The sequence below is a fragment of the Marmota monax genome, unplaced genomic scaffold (assembly GCF_021218885.2).
Source record: "Marmota monax isolate L192 unplaced genomic scaffold, Marmota_monax_Labrador192_F-V1.1 WCK01_AAM20220418_F8-fsc00010, whole genome shotgun sequence".
NCBI classification, from domain to species: domain Eukaryota; kingdom Metazoa; phylum Chordata; class Mammalia; order Rodentia; family Sciuridae; genus Marmota; species Marmota monax.
Genome location: NW_026692321.1, coordinates 18,017,575 through 18,044,368, shown reverse-complemented (window position 1 = coordinate 18,044,368; position 26,794 = coordinate 18,017,575). Strand labels below are relative to the sequence as shown.

General features: G+C 41.2%; 1 protein-coding gene and 1 long non-coding RNA gene across 17 annotated transcripts in view; one reads left to right on the top strand and one right to left on the bottom strand.

Annotated features, from left to right (window-relative positions):
* Positions 1 to 1,034: 1,034 nt before the first annotated feature.
* On the bottom strand, positions 1,035 to 16,015 carry LOC124090859 (uncharacterized). Its single transcript, XR_006851251.2, has 3 exons — positions 15,884 to 16,015; positions 4,836 to 4,973; positions 1,035 to 2,756 (listed from the first exon to the last, which is right to left on the bottom strand). It is a non-coding gene; the product is annotated as an uncharacterized LOC124090859 (long non-coding RNA).
* Positions 16,016 to 16,198: 183 nt separating this feature from the next.
* The window catches only part of Dtnb (dystrobrevin beta), a 234,482-nt gene continuing 223,886 nt past the window's right edge, over positions 16,199 to 26,794 (top strand). For 10 of the 16 annotated variants that reach the window (XM_058578414.1, XM_058578416.1, XM_058578412.1 and 7 more), the window contains exon 1: positions 16,199 to 16,378. The gene's annotated coding sequence lies outside the window, so the exon portion shown is untranslated. The remainder of the gene's footprint in view (positions 16,379 to 26,794) is intronic. The other 6 variants (XM_058578417.1, XM_046441404.2, XM_058578405.1 and 3 more) reach the window with 2 other exon arrangements.

Here is a 26,794-nt window from a genome sequence, read left to right as displayed (position 1 = left end):
AGCATTCTCAACATGCTTTCTTCCCTTAGAAAATTTGGATCTCAGAAACCTCTTTTCAGTTTGAACCATCCTGTTCCAAAACTCCCCAAAAACTTTGTTGTGTTTTTATGTTTTAGAAAATAGTCCTATAGCCTCAAACTTAACTTTGTCTTTACTCTGACGCTATGTCTTTGAGATGTTTGGGCTGGGGACCCTGGACATACGAAACATTTTATTTTGCAACCCAGCACATCCCTGGCCCTCCACGTTTCTTCTAAATCCTGTTTACAAGCTGAACAGTTCCTCTTTCCCTTCCTTTACAGTTAAAGCTGCTAAAAAGACAATTTATACTTTTAACATTCTGCCTGGAAATTTCCTTGGCTGGATTCATAAGCTCCTTAGGTGTTTTCTGTCTTCCAAGTTACTTCAGGTGACAGTTTTGCAGCACTACTTTCACTATGCTTGTTCTCACTGCTCATCGTCTCACTGCTGTGACACACGTCACCAGCTTTCCAACCTTCAGCAGCAGTTTCCTTCTAATTCTCCATCCTGCATCCTGCATGCACAACCTCCTTGCCTTCCCAGCCTCCCCTTGCCACACAGTCTAGAGCCAATAAGTACCACAGGCTTTGTTTTGTGGCAGTTCTGCCTTCTCCCAGGTTCCAATTTCTGTATGTAATCTACACTGCATAACAAATTACCCCAAAACATTTAGTTTTGATATCAACTTACTACTTCTGTCAATTCTTTGGATCAACTGGGAAGCTCCTCTGCTGGTGTCACCAGGACCCACTCACATAGCTACACTTAGCTACACATAGCCACCCTTATCCATGGGTGATATGTGGTAAGTGCCCAAAACAGCAGAGAACAGTGAATTGTATATATGGTGTTTTTTCTTATACATACCTATGATTAAGTTTAACTTATAAACTAGGCACAATAAGAGATTAATAATAGCTAATAATAAATTAGAACAATATACTGTAATACAAGTTATGTGAATGTGGTCTCTCACTCAACTACCACAAGTAATGTGAACAGCTGGACCGAGGGATTCTTTATTATCTGTATCCTGCTGGGATACAGAGGGATGGTGGGAGATTCATCATGCTACTCAGAATGACAATTTAAAACTCAGGAGTTATTTGTTTCTGAAATTTGCCATTATTATTTTTGGGTCTCAGTTGATGGTGGGCAAATGCAACCTTGGAAAACAGAACCATGGACAAGGGGAGGCCTCTGTGTAAGGTCAATTGGACTGGTACACCCAGATGGCCTCACCCACATGCCTGGCAGGGGATGCCCACTCACTTTTTCTCCACAAGGCCTCTCATCCTCCCTTGGGCTAGACTGGCTTCCTTATACAGTGCTCACAGGACAATGGTTTTGCTTGTGTCATATGTGCTGTTGCTTCAAGTGATGTGGCCAAGGCAGAGTCAACGTGGGAGGGGAATATGTAAGAGTATGTGTACCAAGAGGCGTGGTTCACTGGGGACCAGTACTGTTACAGCCTACCACCCTGCCTCTGGATGGAACGAGTCATCTTCTGGGCTCCCTTAGCCCTTAAATCTTGATTTCAATGTCCTTTATGTAATCTCTTGAAAATCATCTGTTTTGTATAACCCACTTGCTATTTTTAACCTTCTTAAAGCAGAAATTGCCCTACGTATTTTCTCACCTTCCATTTCATAGCCTTGCACATAGGAGGTGCCCGTTAAATATTACCTGCCAGTGAGACAGTCCTACTAACAGTGCAGGGAATTATAGTTCATGCATATTTTGCAGTCTTCCTTGGTGTTTCTCACCAACCATCCAAAATGCGGCAAGGTTGAGTTTCCTCAGGTTTATGACCTTTCTAGGTTTCTGAAAAGTCATGAAAGAATGTTGGCTGGTAAAAATGTGCCATAGGGTGTTTGTTTATGTAGGGGAAAAAAATCTTATTCATCATACTCAGACTTAACAACTGCACCACAGCCAGGGACAGATCTTCTGGGGTCCCAGTGGGACCCCTGCCCACCTCTCATCACCCATTGCCAAGATCATGTATATTCTTGTGTTCTCACCATGAGTCCTGGGTTTGAGAAACTTGAAATCTAGGCGAGGAAACACAGCAGGCAAAAGTGTAACAGCCCAAGCTGTTTATCCCGTAATGTGCCAACTAATGCAAAAATAGCCTTAATGGGGCCTAAAGGTGAAGGGGACACCACCAGGTCGTGATCAGAGAAGAGTGAGGGTCACACTAAACAATCAACCTTCTCACAGATGGTGAAGTCTCAGTCAGATCTTGGGGCAGGTTATGGATAAGTATTTATCCTTGGAGACAGGAGAGGATGATCTAGATGGAAATGGGGGGTTGAAGCCAAATAGATTAGCAGGAAAGTAACCCTTGATGTGTGGAGGAGCCAGCAGATGGTGGGGGTAAAAAATAATGGGATGAGTGACCTGGGGAAATAAGCAAAGTGAGGGATCTGTCTGAGAAGCCTCAGCAAACCAAGCTGTCCCCAGAAGGTCATCTGAGTACCTGAAAGTGTCTCCCTATATGAAGTTTCTGGAGCTTTCTGTACCCTACAGTGAAGTGATTTTTTATATAAGCATCTGAAAAAGTAATGTGGGGTGGGGTGGGATTTGCTGTGTAGCAGGGTCAGCACGTGAGCATGTGGGAGCACTGGGGCTCCGGTTTCCCAGGTACTGCACTAGCTGCAGCGGCCCCTCCATTCCCAGCTGGGTATCTGGATAATAACCAGGTGGCTTTTTGTACTCTGTGTTCCTGTGTCCTGGAAAAAAGATGGAAGCATCTCATTAGAGGAAGAGGAGGGACATTTCTAGGCAAACAGTTGTCCTAACCCATATAGAAAGCATCTTTTTTAAAAAATATTTTTTAGTTATACATGGACAATGTTGGGAAAAGTATAAACGGCAGCCGTACCCCAGAGAAAAACCCCAACATGGCGCCTCAGGACCTCTTCTTTCTACCTTCCTCTTTTTTGCAGTGGCGCGAAAAGTTCCCTGCCCGTGTGAACTCTCCCGCTGGTGCCAATTTCAAATCTCGCTGGCGGGGAACCTTAGCCCCAATGAGAACTAATTCCTGGGCTCCGGAGCTGATATCTGGAAGAACTTGCCAATAAACAGGTGGCCTGCCATTTATCTAAGCCCTACCATCTCCCCTTAGTTCTATATAAGCACACAGCCTTTTGCAATAAAATTGGAATTCTCCCAGAGAAGTGTCTTTGCGTGGGGAATTCTTTCAGACACAATATCTTTATTTTGTTTATTTATTTTTACATGGTGCTGAGGATTTGAACCCAGTGCCTCACATGTGAAAGGCAAGCTCTCTGCCACTGAGCCACAACCCCAGCCTAGGAAGCATCTGTAATGTGATGTGAAGTGAACCAGAGAGGCCCCTGAGCAGGCCAGGGGGAAATACCCTTTTCCCTAGGCTCTGGCCTCAAGGGAACTTTGACTGAAGACAGTGAAGAATGAGTTTGCAGGGTAGGTAGGGGTGGGCTGTGTGCAGACTGAGCTCTGAAATGCTAAGGCAGGCGGACACAGAGCACAGGAGATTGGCCTGCTGCAGTCCAGGACCAACATGGAGAAGCAAAGAAGGCGAAACAAGGAGAAGGCACAGCTCAGCAGAAGTTGCTAGAGAGTACCTCCTTGTCCTGGGCCTGGAAGATAGCATCTAAGGCTGTCAGCTGTCCAGTAACATTCTGGAGGCTTCCAAGCTCCCCTTTCTCCCACATCCCCTACCTAGGGGCAGCCTGGACCCTATTTAAGCACCTGCTCTAGTTACCTGGCAGAACTGGATTCTTAACTTCCACTCAGCCTGTTTTCCATTGCCCTTCGCACTCTTCCTACAGCCAGAAACTCCTGGAATAATTAACTTCAACAAATGGAGGTGCTCAGGGTTCTCCACTCCCTTTGCACCTTATATCACTTTAAAAAATTCAGTTCATCTAAGGCAGGGCCCAGCTGTAGATAGTTTTTCAAAACCATATCTTGTATGCAGCCAGATTGAGAACAGCTGGAATCAGTCATCAGTACTGGGGGATGCTCTACCACTGAGATCCATCCCCATTCCTTTTTATTTTTTATTTTGAGACAGGGTCTTGCTAAATTACCTAGGCTGGTCTGGATCTTGGGATTGTAGGCATGCGCCATGGAGCCTGGTCTGAGCCAGTTTAGAAAGTTACATTAACAGAATTTGTTGACCTTTTCAGGTGCCTAACAATACCCCATAAATACATCTGGGAAAACAGCGAAACCTGTGGACACCCTTTCTTGAGAAGTCAAGAGAGGCCTCTGGGTTGCCTACTTGGGGTAATTCTCAAGGATCTTCCAGGTGATAGCCACTGGCCTCAGGAGATCTACACTGTGCATCCAGTGGAATGGCAGGTTCAGCTGTGATTGTAGCTCACAGGCAACACCAAGGATGAGTCTTCCTTCTAGTCCAGACCAACCTATGCTTGATCCCGTGGGCAATTTTGTTGAAGAATCACCACTGTTCACGAGATAAGTCTTGGAAAATTTTATCCATAAAGCCTCTGTATGCAATTTGTCCCAGACTCAGAACCCACAGGAGATCACAGAGAGTCAGGAGCCATGCCTCTCTTCCTGGCCATCCCCACCCCACCCAGAAGCCCCCAGTCTGTTTTCCTTCCATCTTTGTCCCATGTTTGGATGAGACTGAGAACCAATGATTCAGCCTCTGGTGTTAAAGATTTCCAAATTGTTATCTGCCATGCAAAACAGCAGCTCCTATTTTTGTCTTCCAGATCTGTCTCTTTCAGCCACCCACAGCCACGCCTTACTGCTGGCATGGCAAGATGTGTGACACTCTGTTCTGATAGGCCTACCTCGGGCACATCCTGTCTAAACTCTCATTCTCCTGAGGGTTGGAGTTTGGTCTTTGCTTGCCCTCTTGTCAAGGACCCTCTTTCTGGTTTTCATTTTAATTACTTGCTATTGGACTCTTTCCAGTCCTGTTGTGACATCTGTAAGAGACAGAGAAGAGAAGGGTACATATTATGGTGTCAGTTTCCTATCATTTGATACAAGGATGGGATTGTGATGTTTTGTTTCCTGTATTCTTTTTTTTTTTTTAAAGAATATTTATTTATTTATTTTTAGTTGTAGCTGGACACAATTCCTTTATTTTATTTATATTTATGTGGTGCTGAGGATGGAACCCAAGGCCTCCCATGTGCTAGGCAAGTGCTTACCGCTGAACCACAACCCCAGCCCTTTGTTTCCTGTATTCTTATTTGAATGCTATTGGGGTTAGGGAGGAGGAGGCTGGAAGTCAGGCAGGCTGGAACAAGGATTTCTGACTTCAAGGAATGATTTTCAGGTTCATTAAATGATTTTCCCCAAGCTGCTATTACCTTCCTCTTGCCCACGTTGATGCTCCGCTGACAGATGTCTGCCTCCCACGTAGCCCTGAAACATGCTTCAGTAGCTTCTTTCCTACTGCTCTCAGCTCACTTCCTGCCCAAACCTGGAGTCATACATGACCTTAGAGATTCCTCTGTGCACCTCCTCCTCTAGCTCATTTATAACTTTACAACTTTGATAATTAAGACTTAAATTGTTCAGGCTGCAGAATGAAAATCAAAAAAGATCTTGCAATTTTAATAATTTTCTTCACTGCTTTCAAAAAAGTTCATGACTATTTAAGAAACTATAAACAAAGAAAATTAACTCAATCCTTTAGCCCAGAAATAACCTCTACTAATATGTAGGTTTACATTTGTCCAGTATTTTGTTCAGAGAGCACAACACATGCGCATGTAGGTATGATCTCCAAGAAGCAAATTATTGCAAATAATGGTGATCACGGGCACAATTTACCTTTTATATCTACCACTTCCTCCCATGGGGCTAACTATTTTCTTGAAGTTTGGGTTTACAAATTATTTGGTTTACTTGATGTTGAGCTTTATAAAAATGGTATTATAGTAGAACTAGTCATATGTCTCTTGCTTTTTTCACTTAAAAAAAAAGGATTCAGCTAATCCATGTTGCTTTAGGAAAATGTGCTTCTTTCACTTTCATGGCGGCTTAACATTTCTACTGTGGGCATACGTACAGCCATTCATTCTTTTCTTGCTGGACACTAGGAATTTTTCTTACTACTTCACCACTACAGATACTAAAGACAGAGTAGGGGTTATATATCCCTCTTTGGCACAGATGTCAGTAGTGTCTTTTGGATGGAATTATTAGATATAAAGTACACAGAATTTAAAATGTGTGAAGTGTAACCAAATGGTTGCACAGATTCATGCTCCCAGCCAGCATTGCTGAGTTCCCGATTTACCTCCTTTCCAACACTGAACCCAGGGGTGCTTCACCACTGAGCTACACACCCAGTCCTTTTGATTTTTAAATTTTCAGACAATGTCTTGCTAAGTTGCCCAGGCTGGCTTCAAACTTAAGATCCTCCTGCCTTAGCTTTCTGAGTAGCTTGGATTAAAAGTTTGTGACACCACGTATGATTTTAATGGCTGTGAACTCTTGTATCTCATGGAAGTCTTATAATTTAATTAAAGCCCCCCCCCCATTTTGATTTTAGGAGTAATATTGGTAAGATAATTCTAATGCATAAATTTAATTATAAATCACTGAATATTTTCATAAAATAAATTCTAAGAATTGGAATTTCTGAGTCAAAGTGAAGCCAGATTTAAAGAGAGATAGTTAGTGTAGTTAGGTAAATGGGGCCTAATATCGAGTAAGATAAAGAAAATGAAGACCATTATTGAGAATGGAGTCCAGGAACCCATCCTAAGGAACTGTTAATGAAGCAGCTCCCAGCAAGCAGGGAGGTGCTAATCAAATCACCCCAGGCCCTTCCTGCCCAGATTACTCCTTCAGCCCACCTATCTCCCACCTTTTGGCCTTCCCACCTGCATTCGATCACTGCGATATAAAGGGAAACAAAGGACAGGAATGTGGGAGGACTAAAAGAAGCCCTTAGCTATGAAAAAGAGAAGACCTCCCCCTTCCACGGATTCCACCTTTTGGGTCCCCTTCTTCCTCTGGGGAGAAGTCTTTTCTGCTGTCCTTTAATAAAGCTTCCACTTTCCACTCTACACATGCCTCGGAGCATTCAGGGACACAAGGACTGGTCACTGGTAAATATCGGTAACAAAAGGATCTCGAAATTCTTAAAGATTTTTATATGTATTTCCAAATCACCCCACAGAAAGATTGTCTAATTTACATTTCCTCAAAAAACTCTTTAACACCGGATACTAAATTTCAAACACTTTGCTAATTTAACTTTCTTGTCAAATTCACTTGAAAAGATGCTCAGTTTCATTAGCATTCAGGGAAATGCAAATTAAAAAACTAAAACTATAATGTTTCACACCCACTAGAATGGCAAGGGTGGTTGTTGTGGTTGTTTTGTTTTTGCTTTTTCCCTGTTGTGGTGCTGGGGATTGGACCCAGGGCCTTGGGCGTGCTAGGCAAGTGCTCTACCACTGAGTCACATCCCTAGCCCAGCAATTAAGATAACCAGTATTTTAAAATGTTTATTGTCCATTGTGTTTCTTCTTTTCTGGGATTGATTTTTTTTCCCCCCGTAGTTTATTATCTGCATTAGACTGTGGTATATCAAAATATTGTATTCAAAATGACTTGATTGGTTTCACTTCTTTCTTCCCTCTTCATTGCAGTAATGTCACTTATTAACATACCATTGGATTCATTTGTTTCTATTTGCATTGTTACAGGTTTTCAATTTTTCCTTTGTTGATTGATTTAATTTTATTTCTGAATGTATGTAACATTGATGTGCTTTGTAAGTAGGTTACCTACACCAAAAGATAACCTCAGAATTTTCTCTTCCTCCTCATCCTTCCTATCTTGTCCTTTCACCAAATTCCTTGTAGATAACCAATTTTTACTGTATTCTGGTTTACTGGCTCTTGTATTTCTTTTTACTAAAATAAGCAAGTCCATTACATTTTCTAATTTCTTGTCTTTATCACACAAAAAAATGTTTCTGTACTTTGCTTTTATAGCTTAGGTTCTCATTTTCAATATATATTACTAGCAGTTAATGAAGGTCTTCTTCTTTTAAATGCTTCCTTGTGTTACATTGTGTATATCATAGTTTATTGAATAAATCTTCCATATTTGGGCATTTAGGTAGTTTCTAATATTTTGCAAATCCAAATAATGGGATAAGGAAGACGCCTGCATATGTAAGAGTGTACATGTGGTTTGGGAGTATTTTTGAGGTGAATTCCTAGAAGCCACAGTGTTGGGATGAAAGGTGAATGTACACAGTGTCTCATTGAGATCCTGCCAAATGCTTCTTCATAAGGATGGCACTATTTCTCATTCTCTTCAGCACTCTATTCCCTCCTATCTCACCAATGGAGTATGAGGTATTGTTGCCCCAACACCATTTATTACAAAGTCCCACTTTGACTCAGTTGTTTTTCACCTACAGGAATTTCACACCCAGAGGGTCTTCTATTTGGTTCCATTGGTCTGCCTATTCATGTGCCAAACTGTGCTATTCTTTTTTTTTTTTTTTAAGAGAGAGAGAGAGAGAGAATTTTTTTTTTTTTAATATTTATTTCTTAGTTTTTGGCGGACAGAACATCTTTGTTTGTATGTGGTGCTGAGGATCGAACCCGGGCCGCACACATGCCAGGCGAGCACGCTATCGCTTGAGCCACATCCCCAGCCCCCAAACTGTGCTATTCTTGAGTGTTAATTTTTTTCCTTTCAGCTTTGGTATCGACTTGTTCAGCTACAGAATTTATAAATTAATGTAAGAAAAATTGTTACCTTAATGATCAGATATTTTAATCAAAACCAAGTATATATTTGTATCTTCCAGGAGTATTTAATAGTTTTCTTCAACTATATATTAAGATAAAAATATATATTGAGATAAATATATATTGAGAAAAAATAAAAATATATATTGAGATATAAATAACATACCATCAGGCATGGTGGCACATGCCTATAATCTTAGTGACTCAGGAGGATGAGGCAGGAGGATCCCAAGTTTGAGGCCAGCCTAGGTAACTAAGCAAGACCCTGCCTCAAAATAAAAAATAAGGGCTAGAATGTAGTTTAATGGTAGAATGCCCCTGGGTTCAATCCCTACTCCTCAAACCCCACAAAAAAAGTTTTAAATTGATAAAGTCCAACTGACCTACTTTTTCTTTTATCATTTGTTTTGGGTGTTGTGCCTAAGAAGACTTTAACAGGCCCAAGGTAATAAATATTTTATACCTATGTTTTATTCTAAGAGTTTTATAGCTTTAGCTTTTATATTTAGGTTGTTGAAGTTCTAATCTCCAGTATCTCAGAATGTGACTGTATTTGGAGATAGGGTCTTTTTTTTTTTTGTATGTGGTGCTGAGGATCGAACCTGGGCCTAACCTGGGCCGAACCTGGGCCTCACGCACTCCAGGCGAGCACGCTACCACTTGAGCCACATCCCCAGCCCGAGATAGGGTCTTTAGAGAGATGATTAAGATAAAATGAAGTTTTTAGAGGTGGACCCTAGTCCCACATGACTGATGAAAGGAAAGTGACCACAACACTCGGAGCAACCAAAAGATCTTTATTGCAGCAGCGCAACAAAGAGAAAGGAAAGAAGGAAAGAGAGAGAGAGAAAAGAGAAGAGATGAACAGGGAGAGAGCAAGAGCAAGAGAGAGACAGAGAGCGTGTGTAAGAAAGATAAAGAGCAAGAGAGAAAGAGCAAGAGAGAGGGGGGCCTGGCAGGAGGGAGTTTTTATAGCCCAAATCTAATGGGGCCTCTGGGTCTGCAAGCTGCCTTGTTGGCCCAAGGGGGGGTTAAGTGTTCAGCCTTAAGCAGGGTTGAATGTTCAGACTTGAGGCAAACAGGTGATAAAGGACCAGATAGAGGGGGGTTTGAGTGCATGGGCTATCTTGCAGTCAACATCTGTTCAGCCTGCCCTGCACCCAACAACTGATGTCCTTATAGGAAGAGGAGATTAGGACACAGGTGTACAAGAATAGAGGGCAGATCATTTGAAGACAGATTCAGAGGCCCATCTACTAGTTAAAGAGGCTCACGAGCAATCAACCCTCGCAACACCTGATCTGGGACTTGTAGCCTCTAGAACTGCAAAGAAATAAGTTAGTTTCTTCCCTCCCTCCCTCCCTCCTTCCTTTCTCTCTCTCTCTCTCTCTTGCCAGCCAACCTGTGGACTTTCTTACGGTAGCCCTAGAAGACTAAGACATACCCCACTTGGCCATGGTATATTATTTTCTTGAGCCATATGGGCCTCATGGTTCTTTGTGAGGAACTTCCTACTACTTCTTTTCCTCTAGTAAAGAGGCAGCAAATCCAGCCCAATTTTTATGCCTGTGCCTGTTTTATAAATAAAATTTATAAATTTTATTAGCCTAAGCACATCCTCAGATTATCTTCTCCATCCCAGGAAGCCACCTGCCTTCTGTGGGGCTTCCTGGAACATACCTACTTATTTACATATCATCTACCATTGCTTTTGTGCTATAATGGCAGAGTAGAGTAGTCAGGTCGCCAAATCTAAAATATTTACTATCTGATGTTTTCGAAAAATTTGCTGGCCTGTGTTTTTGCGGATACTTAGGATAAGCTTATATGTGCACTATTCCTTAATTTCTTGCATTTTATAAACATTTTTTTCCTATAGTCTTGATGCTTGATAAATGGCATGGGTGGGTAGATATAAAATCCTTTGCCTGCATCTTCTTTCCTTAAGTTTCTAGAAGACACTGCATCACTATTGCCTTGCTTGGCATGTTGCTCTTGGGAAGTCTGATGCCAGCTGTTTTGGCTAACAGACTCACAATAAATTACCCTAGAATGAATGCCTTAAAGTAAGAATCTGTGTGTGTGTGTGTGTGTGTGTGTGTGTGTGTAGGTGTTGCTGGGGACTGAACCCAAGGCCTTGTGCATGGTAGGCAAGTGTTCTACTACTGAACTGTATCTCCCACCCCACCCTATCCTTTAAAGCAGGGAATGACAAACTTTTTCTGTAAAGGGTCACACAGTAAATTCTTGAAGCTTTGTGTACAATCTCTGTCACATATAGCCCTTGAATGAGCAGGGCTGTGTTCCCATTACTTTTTAAAAATTTTTTCCAGCACTGGGGACTGAACCCAGGGATGCTCTGCCACTGAACTTCACCCCAGCCAATTTTATTCTTCATTTTGAGACAGGGTGTTGCTAAGTTGCCTAGGCTGGCCTGTAACTTGCAATCTTCCTGCCTCAGCCTTCTGAGTAGCTCAGTTTACTTGCATGTGCAAGTAAACATCTGGAGCTATTACATTTTATTGATGGACACTTATTAAGGGTTTAATTGTGTCCCTGCAAAAGCTTAGGTGGGTTTCTGGGTCTTACAGCCTAACCTGCAGCCACAGGCAGGCTCACAAAGCAGACGGGAAAGGACTTAGCCCAAGCACATCCTCAGATTATCTTCTCCATCCCAGGAAGCCACCTGCCTTCTGTGGGGCTTCCTTACTTCTGCCCAAGGGAAATATCTGGGTGACTTCTAGAAAACAAGGATCTCTTGGAAAAGAGGCAGGGAGCTGGGGCTGGGTTCCAGTCATTTCACTGGTGGCATGCACTAAATACCTGATATATAGATCTTTTGTTTTTGTTAGTTTTTTTAAGGTGCTGGGAATTGAGCCCTGGGCCTTGTACATGCTAGATAAGTTCTCTTCCTTGGAACCACATACCTACATAGGTAGGTCTTGATTGGATGATATTTCTGTTCCACATGACTTCAGAGGAGGTCACTCAGAGGTATTCAGCTGATGTCTGGGCTGAGTCAGAGCGCTAATGATGACTTCACTTGGTATCAGCCAGGATTGACCATGTCCTCCCTCTCAGTGTGGTCTCAGGACCTTTCCACAGGAAGTGAGATACTTTCCATAACAGCTCAGGGCTTTAAAAGAAAGTGTTCCCAGATGGATAAAAGAAAGACCCAGGTGGATAACTTAAGAGCTCTAGTGCCCTGGGCTTGGAAATCCTAGAATATCACATATTGTATTGACTAGTAGTTCACTAAGGCTAGCCTAGATCAAAAGGAGTGAAAAGAATTTGTCTCCATCTTTAATGACCTGCAGCCTAATTTTCCTTTTAAACAATTTGATTTTTTTTTTTTTGCCTGAAGGCCTTGGAGGCTGTTATTATTATTTTTATTATTATATCTAATAATTTTAATAGTATAGCTCTCAGAGTTGATCATTCTCTGGTAAGTTCCTCAGGTACATGTGAGCCATTCCATTGTATAGGTTTATGTGTTCTTATTTCCAGAAAGTTTCTTGGAGTATAGCTTCAACATACATGGAACTTTTCAACATCATCAAAACTATACTGCGATTTCATCTCATATCAGTCAGAATGGCAGTCATCAAGAATACAAATAACAGGGCTGGGGTTATGGCTCAGCAGTAGAGTGCTTACCTAGCACATGGGAGGCCTGGGGTTCGATCCTCAGCACCATATAAAAATAAATAAATAAAATAAAGATATTGTGTACAACTACAATAAATATTTTTTAAAAATACAAGTAATAGTAAATGCTTGGAGAGGATGTGAAGAAAAAGGAACACTTTTATATTGTTGGTGGGATTGTAAATTAGCCTAGGTGTCCATCAACAGATGAATGGATAAAGAAAATGTGTTATATGTACACAATGGAGTTTTATTCAACCACAAAGAAAAATGAAATTATGTCATTTGTAGAAAAATGGATGGAACTAAGAACATTATGTTAAGTGGAAGAAGCCAAATTCAGAAGGTCAAGAGTTGCATGTTTTCTCTCATATATGGAAACTAGAGAGGAAAAAGGAAAAGAAGGAGAGAGGATTTATGAAAATAGAAGGGAGATCACTGAAGGAAAGGAACCAGGGGGCAGGAGTATGCAGGGAGGTGGGAAGTGCTAGGGGGTTATGTTGGCCAAATTATAGTTAAGCTGTATGTATGTATGAATATGTAACAACGAATCCCATTATTATGTATGACTACATTGTACCAATAAAACATATGGAAAGAGAAAAAAAAATACATGGAACTTCAACTACACTTACATTGCATACCCTTTGCTTTTATTCAAATGAAATTCCAAACAAAAAGCAAAACAAGCACAAAGGTATGGAGGTTAGGGAAAGCAGAAACATTCCAGGAATTTGGGTGATGTGTGTGTGGAGACAGCAACACAAGATGGAATGGATAGATAGGCAAAGGCTAGATTAATGGAGGGTCTGTGTGCCACGCTGTGTAGTGACACCATGTGCGGTACATTTGGAAAGTTTTCTACAACCCGCATATGGAACATGGATTAGAAGAAACCGGAGATACAGGAAGAGTAGGGAAGCAGATAAAAGGTTCTTGCACTAGCCTAGCTGAGAAGAGCTAAGAGGGACAGGTTCTAGAAGTATTAATGAAGTAGAATCCAGAGGACTTTGTAGCTGGGTGCAGTGATGCATGCCTATAATTCCAGCTACCTGGGAGGCTGAGGCAGGAGCATCAGAAGTTCGAAGCCAGCATTAGCAACTCAGTAAGGCTAAAAGCAACTTAGCAATACCCTGTCTCAAAATAAAACATAAAAAGGGTTGGGGATGTGGCTTAGTGGTTAAGTGCCCTTGGGTTCAATCCCTGGTATAAAGACAAACAAACAAACAAAACAATAACAACAACAAAAGGAAAGGACTTTGATTATTGGAAGCAGCAAGGAGAAACAAGGAATAAAGGTTAATTAGAGGTGTTTGAATGGGCAACTGGATGGACAGTAGTGCCATACACTATTGAAATGCAGAGCTTGAGGTCTCTAGGATATTCTGGTAGGCTTTTGTGCATGAGGAACCTAGAGGAGTGGCCTAAGTTAGTGATAATACAATTTGGAGTAGCAGCCATGGGTGATAGATGAAGATATGGAGTATGTGAAATGGCTCAGGGAGAAGGTGTGGGGTGAGATGAGCTGAGGACAGAATTTTGGAAACTGAGTGGCTAAAGGGGTTAAAAGAGGAATCATGTCATGGAGCCATGTTTCAAAAAGAGTAGCACGCTTGTATAGTCAAGTGCCACTGGAAGTTCTAGTAAAATGAAGACTTAACTGGGCCATAGCATTTAGGATCAAAAGAAGCATTAATGACTAAGAATAGGCAGTGGAGTGGTGGAGCAGAGCCACGGACTGAAGAGCGAGAAGCCTCTGAGGAGGTAATGACTTCAGATGGCTTTCAAGACATTTGAGAAGAAAAATACAGAGGGAATAGTAATCATGGTGGAAACTTCTTCCTTCTGCCCCTACCCCAGGACTGGAAGAGCTTGAACATATATAGATGAGGTAGGAAATAGAACAGGTAAACAAGAAAAGTCAATAATTTTGGAATATTAGGGAAAGAATTAGTGAAAGATGTTTGAAAGGTTTTCTGAGGACGTGGAGGTAATGAAAACACAGAGATGGAAAGATGTGAGGACAAGTGCACCTGAAGTAGTTAATTCCAAAATTGATTTATGAGTCTAGCTCACATACTGAAACCTTGGTTTCTATCAATTGGGCAAACACATCAAGCAATATGTACATATTTGTTTATTTATTTTTTAAATATTATTTATTTTTTAGTTGTAGTTGGACACGATACCTTTATTTCATTTATTTATTTTTTTATGTGGTGCTGAGGATCGGACCCAGGGTCTCACATGTAGGAGGTGAGTGCTCTACCGCTGAGTCACAACTCCAGCCTCTACATATTTATTTTGTATCTCTTACACCTTTCTCTTAAAGAAGAGAATCAGTGAGTTACCCTTTCAATGCCTTTTCTGTAATAGATGCTCAATAATTGGTCAAAGAATAAACTAGAGGCTAGGGTTGTAGCTCAGTGGCTAGCATGTGTGAGGCACTGGGTTCGAGTCTCAGCACCACATATAAATAAATAAAATGTCCATTGACAACTAAAAATATTAAAAAAAATAAACTAGATGTCTCTTACCTCTATTCTGAGTATCTTAGTCTTAGTATCTTAGTATCTTAGTCCTCTCTGGTATGCAAAATATTTGCACAAGCCATGTGTGAAAGGTGATACTCTTTTTTGAAGAAACTGTTTACTCTTACTTAAAGTTGGTTATAAGCATTTTCCTCATTATAGGAGTTTAAAAATAGGCAGATGAGAGAAGGAAGAGGGTGTTCTAAAGGCAGGCAGGCAGACCGCAGCAGGAGGTGGCTCGATCTGCCTTACCATAAGGTGCCAAAAAGCAGTAAAAACCACTCAACTCAAAGCGCATTGACCTGGGGTTGCTTTATAACTCTTAAAGGACGTTGCCATTTTGAGTCTTAAAAAATGTTGAGAAAAATGATCACTTGGGCCATTAAAAAGGTTTGGCTGTTCCTAATTTGGCACCTTCTCCTATATTTCACACAGTTTGGAAAGGAACACACACACATACACATACACACAATATTAAAAAGGTGCTGAGCTGGTAAATCTTGGTCACCTGTGCTTCTTTGCTCAAGTTCTACCGAGTCTTAATGCCCTCCTGGCTTTTTCCTAGGACTTCTTTTTTTTTTTTCTTCTAGGCTGAACACAAATGCACCTCTTCCAGGAACGCCTCTGCACGTCAAGCGGAAGTAATCTCTTCCTCATCCTAGCATAGCATCTGACTGTGGCTTGCCTTTGCACGGGTCACTAGACCTGGTTGTTTATACACGACTGCTTTTCCCTCTAAGTTATGCGCTCCTTAGACCAGGGGCCGTGACCATGACCTTGTACCCACACGGCACCTGGTGCAGCGCTAGGCGCAGAGTCGGTGTTCAGTAAGCTTGCTGAGTTAATTTGGAAAGTCACCGGGACAGGATTATCCAGAGAGGGGCGGATGAATGATTCACGGGGATGGTTCTTTGCATTCTTTACCTTGTAGTCACATCAAGCAGAGCATTCACCTGGCGGGGCAGATACCTGTGGAGTTGAAGCGCCACTCCGCCGCAGCCAGAGCTGCAGAGGCCAGGAGCGGGCAAGGTCGGTCTGCGCCCCACACCCGCTGGAGAGCCGGGGGCGGGTCTCGCTGGGCGGCGGGGGCGGGGCTCGAAGGGAACGCGGCCCACCTCCCCGCCCCCTCCCCGGCGCGGCGGAAGCCCCGCCCCGGCCGCGCGCTCGCGCTGGCGGCGCGCGCCCGCCCCTCCGCCCTCGCGCCCTCGCGCCCTCGCGCCGGGGGCGGGCTCGCTGCGCGTGCCGGGCGGGGAACGGCGCGAGCCGGGCGCTGGGAACGTTCGTCGCGGGGGCGGCTCCGGGGCCTGAGCGGGCGCCGCAGCCGCCTCAGTTGAGGGGGCCGGGCCGAACGAGGCGGAGGAGGCTGCGGCTACTGGAGACCTTCCCCACGCCCCCAGCTCTCCCCGGGAAGCGAGCCAGGTACGGAGTCCGTGGCGGCCGCCGGGGCTGCGGGAGCGGAGAGCGGGGTTGGAGCCTCGCGCCCGCGAAGAACGGGAAGGGAACCCGCGCAGCGTCCGGACCGCGGGAGCCTGCTGGGTGCGGGGCGGAGGAGGCGGGGACGGCGCGCTGGGAGCCGGGGCCGCTGCATCGCGCGCGGCGCTCTCGGCCCAGGAGGGGCGAGCCGAGGGGATGCTGCGGAGTCCCGGCCGCGCGGCGGGGCAGAGAGTCCCCCCTGGGGAGGGGTCTCTCGGGTCCCAAGCGCGCCGTGGGCTCCCGGCGGCGGAGCCGGGTGCGGACGCCGGGCAGATGCTGCTGAGCCAGACTCGCTGGGAGGAGGCTGTGCGTTAGGTGTGGAAGGGGGCGAATGAGGCAGGTCCTGGCAGAGGGCAGGTGAGCAGGCAGGCCCTGGCAGAGAGAAAGGAATTTATTCCCCAAACGCTGTTTCCCGAGGCGCCTAATAGCCAACCTGCTCACGAGGTCATCCTGGAAAGGAAAGTGTCCTGAGAGGAGGAAGGATGCAGCTAACGAATGCTCGCTATTAAATTCCAGTGCCAGGCCTTGGGATTAGGTAGACCTTTCAGCATTCTTAGCAAACGTTTATTGATTAGCTACTGTGCGTAGAAAACCGTGGTCAGCACTGGGCCTCGAAATAGTATAAAACACAACCATAATTTGCTGTCGAGGTGTTAACAATTTAGGTATGCATGTAAAATAACCAAGTAGCATTGAATTTTATGTTTCATGACTTACTCACTTTAGGTCTCTTTCGTATTTTCTCAGTATTGGGAAATTGGATCTGTGAATTGCTTGGTTTTGGGATAAAGTAGGAAGGTCAAGAAAAGCTTGTGGGAGGAATTTGGGAAAGTTTTGAAGGCTCTTCTGCGTGACATTTAAAGGAGAGGGGGAAAATAAATTTGGAAAGAAAGGAAGTTCCCTTCCTTCCCAACTGGAATTCAGCTCCATTACTGTTCGCTGCTAAATCCTCAGAATGTGGCCTGGCACACAACAGTCGTGCAATAAATGCCCATTGCCGTGAATGAATGAACGAAGCAAGATTTCCCTACATTTTATACAGAGCAGTAACAATTATTCTAGTGTTAGGGATGGTTGATGGACTTACCATGTCCCTCAAGCGCACACTCTTGTCTTTTGCCTTGTGAGGTAACAGTAGGTTCTTAGAGCTGGGCATGTTAAAGTAATGGCAAAGGCGATGGAATCATCCCTGTGACCATGCTACCACTTTCTCGTGTTCCTTGTAGGTTGGCTGTGAGGAGCTTGCTCCTGGGACAGTTGCTCGAGATCATCCTATTCTGATCCTTCTAGCATTGGCTTTTTTTTTTTTGTCCTTTGAGGAGGAAAGAGAGCGCTTTTGCCTAGAAAATACTTTGTCATTTTTATCCCGATTCTTGGATTTGGATGTTAGATCCATAGGAAAAAAAAAAAGTGTTCTTGCTCTGAAATCAAGGCCAGAATTTTACCTGTCCTCTGCCTTGATTGGACTCTCCAGCTCCAAGCTGCTATTTTGGTTCCCTGGGTTGCAGTGCCTGTTGGGTTACTTTGTCTGCCAAATTAAAACTTGACCTTTTATGAGTTCTCTGAGGATTTTTATCAGACTTAAGTGGAATTGCCTTTGAAGGGGGTTGTGCAGTCAAGGTAGTGCTGGCAAGATTTTTAGGTTCCACTAAATTTGGCCTGAGAGACAACTTGGCATTGTGTGGTAAGCCTTGAAGTAGTAAGTTAATTTTCATTTTAGTACTGTGTAATTCAGGGTACCAGCACGTGTGTACTAGTTCTTGCTTTGGGGTGCCTATGTTATACAAAGCTTTCCTTAAGCATAAATATCTAAATAAAATACTGACTCTTCCAGTATTTTATTTAGATACTTAATTTATATTTATTTAATTTTATTATTTTGGTACTGGGAATAAAACCCAGGAGTACTCTACCACTAATGTACATCTCCAACCCTTCAAAAAAAAAAATATATATTTTTTTTGTTTTTTGAGATAGGGTGTCGCTAAATTGTCCAAGCGGGTCTCAAATTTACAATTCTCTGTCTTCAGACTTACAAGTTGCTGGGATCACAGGCATGTGCCACTGTGCCTGGCAATTTGTATTTATTTTAAAATGAACTTTTTTGATGTATAGTGTACATATGATAAAATGCAGACTTCATGTTTAGAGTTGAAGTTTTGAAAAGTATATGTACTTTGTAACCACTATTCTAGTCAAAGTATAGAAAGTTCCTCATGCTGGTTTGCAGTCAGCTTCCCATTTTATACATTTCTTACTATACAAATATTAAATCTGTGGTGTGTAGTTGTGCAGGCTGTGTATTGCCCAGCCTTAGGGGTGCTGTTTGAATTGGAGTCCCTATGTCTGGTGGCTCCTGGAGTTACATCGCTGTCTGTGTGGTTGTGTGCTGTGATTCTACAAGTGGCTCAGGATGCACACTTGCTTGTGAATGGTACAGACAGAGTAAAAGCCCCCTTGATCTACTTAGTCCTCTATAGGAACTGTAATTGGCAGTTTATTGTACTTCCTCCAGATCTTTCTCTATGCATTTTCATGAATATATAGATAATATGAAAAAAAAATCATGTCCCCCTGCATGAATGACATCATACTGTCCACCTCATTTTGCAACTCTCTTTCCTAAAAGATTTTTTTTTGGGTTGAACATAGGGATCTGAGTCTTCTTAACAATCTCTTATGTTAGTATATGTTGTCTTATATTGTAGTTATCAGTCCTCTCCTTATTAATGGCCATTGTCCAGTGGATGAAAAGTGGAATTGCTGGATCACAGGGGTGCACATTTTTGAATTATAATTAATGGCGATTTAACCTTGTTGATACTTATAGATATGGCCCGTTTTTAACTGCAGAGCATATTCACGTGTAGATTTAGATCACAGTTTCTGCATCTTTTAACTTCTGAAGAATAATTGTTTCTTTGGCTGCTAATTCTATGATGGATTTTTGTGTTCCAAATGCATCTTATCAGTTTGAGGCTTTCCATTCCTTTTGTTAAGAATGTCTTTAGTTATATATAAGTTTTAATGTTATATTTATGAAAAATTTCCTCAAGTGGCTTGTCTTTGTGTTGGGGGGGGGTCAAGAAAAATTTCTTTATCTCAGGGTATGAATTATATATTCCTCAATTTTTTCCCCAAAAGTTTAAAAAAAGTTTTGCTGTGGAATTTGCTTATATGTATGGTATAATGAAGAAGAGTGAGTGTGAGAGTGTGTGTGTGTGTGTGTGTGTGCATACACATATAACTAGTTTTCTAGCACTTTTTAAATAATTTTGGTAAAATATACATAGCATAAAATGTACTATTTTTTTTCTTTTTTTCTTTAGTGCAGGGGGTTGAACCCAGGGCTTCCCACATGCTTGGCAGACACTCCACCACTGGGCTACCCCTCCAGCCCTTTTATTTTATTTTTGAGACAGGGTCTTACTAAGTTGCACAAGCTGGCCTTGAACTTGTGATCCTCATGCCTCCGCCTTTTGAGTGGCTGGGATTCTAGGTACGTGCTAACACACCTGGCCACTTCTGCCATTTTTAAGTGTACATATGTATGATAATTGAGTACATTCACATTGTTAGCGACCAAACCATCATTCATTTTTCACAACTTTCTCATTTCCCCCCAAAAGAATAACTCCCAAATCTTCCCCTATCATCATTCCCTGGCAACTCCTGTTCTACTTTCAGTCTGTATGAAACTGAATGTACTAGGGACCTCATTTAAGTGGAATCCTAAATATTTGTCCTTTGTATTTGGTTTATTTCACTTAGCAAAATGTCTTCTTCATCCATATTATGTCAAAATTTCCCTTTTTTAATTTTTTGAGATGGGCGCTTGCTGTATTGCTCAGGCTAGCTGCAGACTACTGAGCTCAAGTGATTTTTTTTTTTTTTTACCTCAGCCTCCTAAGAGCTGGGACTGCAAGAGTGTGCTACTGTGCCCAGCAAAATTTCTCTTTTAGGGCCGAATGATATTCCATTGTGTGTGTGTGTACTTGTACATTTTATTTATTCATTAATCCGTTGATTGACATTTGGGTTATTTTTACTTTTCCTCAATTTTGAATCATGCTATGAAGATATATATGTGTTTGTTAAAGTTTGTGTTTTTAATTCTTTTGGTGTATTCCCGGAGATGAAATCTCTGTGCTCGTTCTTCTCTGTGTGGTGGAATGTGTGTAACACACACACACACACACACACACACACACACATATACATTCCACCACACAGAGAAGAACGAGCACAGAGATTTCATTTCATCTCCAGATATATATATATATATATAAATTATATATACACACACACACATATATATACACACACACATACATACACACATATACATATATAACTGACCATTTTACACATAAAAATATATATATATATTTATAAGTATAATTATATGTATGTGTATATACACATATATACATACATACGTATATACATATATATGTACATATATATGGACTGGGGGATTGAACTGGGGGCACTTTACCACGGGGCCATTTCCCCAGACTTTTTTATTTTTTGTTTTGATACAGGGTCTCACTAAGTTGCTTAGGGTCTCATTAAATTGCTGAGGCTGGCCTCAAACTTAGGATCCACAGCCTCCCAAACTGCTGGGATATCAGGCATGCACCATCATACCCAGTAGTGGTGTTTTTAAAACAGTGTACATAACTGAATAAAAATAGATCAATACAACTTTAACCAAAATGGCTGGATAATGCAAAGGGTTCCCGTGTACCATCTCTTTCCTGTACAGTTTCCCCTATTGTCTGCATTTTGTGTTAGTGTGGTACATTTGTTACAGTTGATGAACATTATTGATATATTTATTATTAACTGATATATTAGAGTTCATATTAGAACTTATATGTATGAACTTCATATTACTTCACTCTTCATGTTATACAGTTCCCTGGATTTTGACAAATGCATAATGGCATATATGATTAATATCATTACATGACATTATGTATACTGTGATTATAGAATCATAAAGAATAATTTTACTGCTTGGATATCCTCCTGTTCCATTTCTTTCTTTCTTTTTAAAATTTATTTTTAGTTATAGTTACACACAATACCTTTATTTTATTTATTTATTTTCATGTGGTGTTGAGGATTGAACCCATCCTAGGCAAGCACTCTATGGCTGAGCCACAACCCCAGCCCCTCCTGTTCCATTTCTTTTCTGTCCCACCCTAAGCCCCTGGCAACCTCTGATTGTTTTACTATCTGTATAGTTTTACCTTTTCCAGAATGTCACATAAGTATGTAGCTTTCTCAGATTGTCTTCTTTCACTTAGTAATGTTCACTGAAGGTTCTTCCATATCTGTTTACCTCATTTCTTTTTAGCACTAATACCCCATTGTATGAAAGTACCAGTTTGTTCATTCACCTACTGAAGGACATTTTGGTTGCTTCCAGTTTTTGGCAATTCTGAATACAACTACTATAAACATCTCTGTGCAGGTTTTGGTGTGACACAAGTTATTAACTTGCCTGAGTAAATACTTTGAATGATGCTAGATCATATGATAAGAGTATATTTAGCTGTGTAGAAAACTTGTGAACTGGCTTTCAAAATGACAGTAGCATTTTGCATTCCCAATAATGTAAAACGTTTATGTCCAGGTACCCTAAATTGACTATAAAATAAGCCTTCGTCAGGCTGTTTTGTAAAGTTAAGCTTCATCCATAATGAAGTCATATTAAATTTCTGCTACTGTTGTTTTTCTTAGCATTCTATTTCTTAATGTGTTTTGAAGTTTTGATTCACTGATTTCATCGTGAGTTTGAGTGCTTTTGGTTTTGTTTCCAATCTCTGTGCTCATTCTTTGCGTGGTAGTATTTCGATGTTCAGCTGGCCTTTGAGACCCCAGTCTAGAACAGATATGATAATGATGGGTCAGAGGTTTTCCCCTTGGAGGTAACTGGGTTATTTAGATCCACTCATAGATTGTTTTTGATTCAGTTTCTTGGCCATGAATCTGGGTTTCTACCCTATTACTTTCCTAAGCATAGAACATTATCTAAACTGCCATTTCTGGGCTGGGGATGTGGCTCAAGCAGTAGCGTGCTTGCCTGGCATGCGTGCGGCCCGGGTTCGATCCTCAACACCACATACAAACAAAGATGTTGTGTCCGCCAAAAACTAAAAAAATAAATAAATAAATATTAAAAAAAAAAATAAACTGCCATTTCTAGGCAGTGACTTGCAGCAGATTTTCTAGCTTCCTTTCAGCTTTAGCCTCATCCCTGGCTTTCAGTAGTGAGTCTGGCTCAGATGTCTCCTGTTCTCCACTCTCCCCTGCTTTGTGCCATGATGGCTCTGCAGGAAGTACTGTATATGCCTGGTCTGTTTTTCAGTCCCCCAAGCTTGCAGATTCATCCTACTCACAACTTCGTGTATCTGTTCTGTTTCTGATCCAAGTGAAAGCTTCTCTTATTTTTGAACCTTATGTCTTTTGATTTTTATGTAATTTTTTTTCTATTACTATGTATTTGAGCAGAGAGGATACATCAAAGTATCTACTTACTGACTACTTTGACTAGAAGACTTAATTGGCCAGGGTTTTAACAATTGTATACCTGTTGTTTTTTTCCCTCCTCTTTATTGCATTGCCTAGGCCTTCCAGTATAAACGTTGAATAGCAAGGATGATAATGGGCATTTTAATCGTATTCCTGAATGGGAAAGCTTCCAGTGTTTCACTATTTGATAGCATGTTTTCTGAAGGTTTCTGGTAGATGTCTGTTGTCAATTTAAGGAAGTTTTCTTCTCTTCCTGGTTTGTGTTTATGTTGGGTGTCGAATTTTATCGAGGCCTTTTTTGGGGAGGGAATTTGTTGAAATTATTATATTTTAAAATATATCAGAAGTAGGACAGAACTTTCTGCATTATAGTTAACTGAGAGAAACAGGTATGTTGTATATGATTTACTTGTTATTTCATTTTTAACAAACATAGTCTTTAAAGAAAATGCATTTTGATTTTGAATTTCTGTGTTCTAATGCACTGTATATAAGTTAAAGCAGGACTGAAATGTGATATTCAGGGTTGGACTAAATAATCTATAATCTATACATAAAATATGTGCTCTCTACTCTAGCATAATCAAATAGTCCTAATAATATCAATAACGACAGCTGATGTTTACTAGGTTCTTATTTTGTGCCAAGTATTGTGCTAAATGTTTTATCTGCGCTGTGAGGTTATATTTAGCTACTCAGAGCTCTGTGTAGTAGTGGAGAGCAATTATTGAATATTTTTTATTAGGAACCTAGAGAATGCTGTCAGATTATTTTCTTTGTTTGTATGTGGTGCTGAGGATCGAACCCGGGCCGCACGCATGCCAGGCGAGCGCGCTACTGCTTGAGCCACATTCCCAGCCCTCTGTGGCATTTCTTTTAATCTGAAAGAGAAGTATTAGAGGAAGGATACTTGATAATTTTCCTGAGATAAGCAAGGAAGTTAGCTATTTTTTCAAAAAAGTTTGGCTAGTTGTAACAAAGTATTTGTTAGGGACATTCTCAGCCTTCACTGACTTCTTTTTTTTGTTTTTTTAGTTGTTGATAAACTTTTATTTTATTCATTTATCTATGTGCAGTGCTGAGAATCAAATCCAGTGCCTCACACATGCAAGGTAAGCGCTCTACTACTGAGCCACAACCCCAGCCCCATCCCCCACTGACTCCGGTATCAAGTGGACATCCAGAGACTAACTGGTGGAGGCTTGCTGGGAGATTGTGAATTTATATGAGAACGTTTTTTTTTTTTCTTTTTTTGGTGGTACTGGGGATTGAACCCAGGGGTGCTCTACCACTGAGCTATGTCCCTAACCCTTTTTATTTTTTGTTTTGGTACAGGGTCTCACTAAATTGACCAGACTGGTCTTGAACTTTCAGTCCTTCTGCTGCAGCCTCCTGAGTAGCTGGGATTGCAAGCATGCACCATAGTGCCTGACTTACATAAGAATTTTTGATACCTAGATGCTTTGATATAACTGAGAGCTGGGAAGGGTTAAGAAACCAACAGAATGAAGGGTATTCAACATTTAGGTTCAGTGCAGAGATGTTCAGAAAACATTTCCAAAGCTTTATCTCCCCTTCCTGTAGTCTTTACTGAAGCAATTACTTAACCTCTGCCTGCAGACTTTGTCCAACTCCGGAACACATTGTGTTCTTAGAGATCAGGGTATAAGGACTTCTTGTTGTGCTCTCCTCCAGATCTAGTTAACTCACATAGTTTTGGGACCTGATTTCTTTCCTTATTTCTTGGCTTCACGTGCCTGCCCTGGAGGAGATGATGTGTCAATGGGAAGAGAATGGGCTTTGGAACCACATCATTGGCTAACTGCACAAACTACTAGCTTTGTAACCTCAGGCCAAGTTGCCTAACCACATAGGCTCTTAATTTCCTTATCTTATTCTAACAGCCACAGTCCTGATTTGCTCCTTAAGCCTAGCACAATCCTATTTTCTCACTCCATTTTTTTTTTTGAAGAAGCAGTGGTCTCCAAAGTAGGAAGCAGGCAAAATGATCCTCTAGGGAGGGTGTAACAAGACAGTATGAGCAGTTAAGTTTTACTGATAATTAACCTGAAGACTGTCACTTTACTCCATCTGTATGTTTGATGAAACGCCTCAGTGCCTGCATAGGCTAGGAGCCTGAGAGGGTGGTGGGAACAGCTCAACCTGGGGCACGAACAGCTCAACCTGGGGCATCTGTAACGTGATCTTCCTGTTTTGTTTGCTTCCACTGTATTAGAACATAGAGCAGCACATAGCTTAGTGATCTTTCAGATTATGTTATCTGATTTGAATGAAGTGAACCTTGCCAAAAAATGAATGGCTTAACAAGATTCTGCAAAGAAACTACAGAGTGAAGCTTTAGAGTCAACTAAAGATTGAAATAGTAATTCAAACACACTTGAAGAGCAAGAAAAAAGCAGAGTGATACTTCTATTTATGAGTTTGTTGTCAGTGAAATCCAAAGTATAAAAATGAGGCTCCGATCATAAGTCTTGAAGTGATGACTAATACGTTAAGTTAGAGAGTTTGTGAGAGTTCCTGTGTGTTTGGATAGAAGCACAGAGTTTATGGTATTTGGTATACTCTGGCTCAATAATAAAATACTCCCTTTCTCCCATGATTTAAAATTTTATAACGAAATAGGACATACAAAAGGGTCAAGTATAAATACAGTGTACTCAGAATCCAGCCTAATGAATGAAGAATAGCCAGTAGAGTGCCTTTTATAGTCGTGTGATTTTATTTTCATCTCTAGCAGTCTTCACTTTGTAGGATTTAGTGATTATTATTCCTGGGTGCTTCTTCATACTTTTGCTATATATGTATGAATTCATAAATTCATAAATATTTCATATATAATATCATGTATGCACAGCCAGGGCTAAGGGTGAAATGAAGGAGGCACCTAGGCCCCCGACATAAGAGGCCTTCATTCCTGGGCTTGTGTGATTCTGAGATTGATGCTTCCTGAAATCTTGTACCTGAAGTACTTAGCTTGTCTCACCATAGTCCCAGTCTTGCTTATATTAATGCACATGCTTTTAAGCTTTGCATAAATAGTACATTTTGTAAAATTCATTTTTTATTGTATTTGGATACAATATCTTTATTTCTTTTATGTTGTGCTGAGGATTGAACCCAGGGCCTCACGTGTGCTCACTCTACCACTGAGCCACAACCCCAGCCCAAATAGTACATTTTTGTATGTATTCTCTTGCAACATTTTTTACTTCACATTGTGAAACTGATCCATTTTACCACTATGTAGCTTTGCTGTAGAGTATTCTTTTGTGTGATTAACTATGCAAGGATTTTATTTTCCTATTTTTCTGATGATGGGCATTTAAGTTGTTTCTCTTTTGTGTTTATAAAAATATAGTTCTAAGTATTCTTGAATGTGTCTCTTTAGGACATAATCATGGAAGGGGCATTTCTAGGTGATCAGTTTTGTACATTTTAAACATTTATTAGATACTGCCTTTGCTGCTTGAAATGGCTGTTATTCACTCAACAGCAGTATGTGAGAGTTCATATGGCTTTATATTTTTGTTAACATAAATAATAGTTTTCAGACTTTTTCTCATTTGATGAGTGTGATTGGGTAAATTTATATTTTCATAAGCTTTTAATTATCGAATAAAACAGATACTAAAAATATTTATAGCTTAGTGAATTATTATATAGTAAACACCTAATACTCATCACCTAGGTGAAAAGTAGACTCTTATCAGCCCGTAGAGGCTATATGTGCCATTACCACTCATTTAGTTATGTTGATTGCAGATCTCCTTTCCTAGTCTGTGACTTGTCTTACCATCT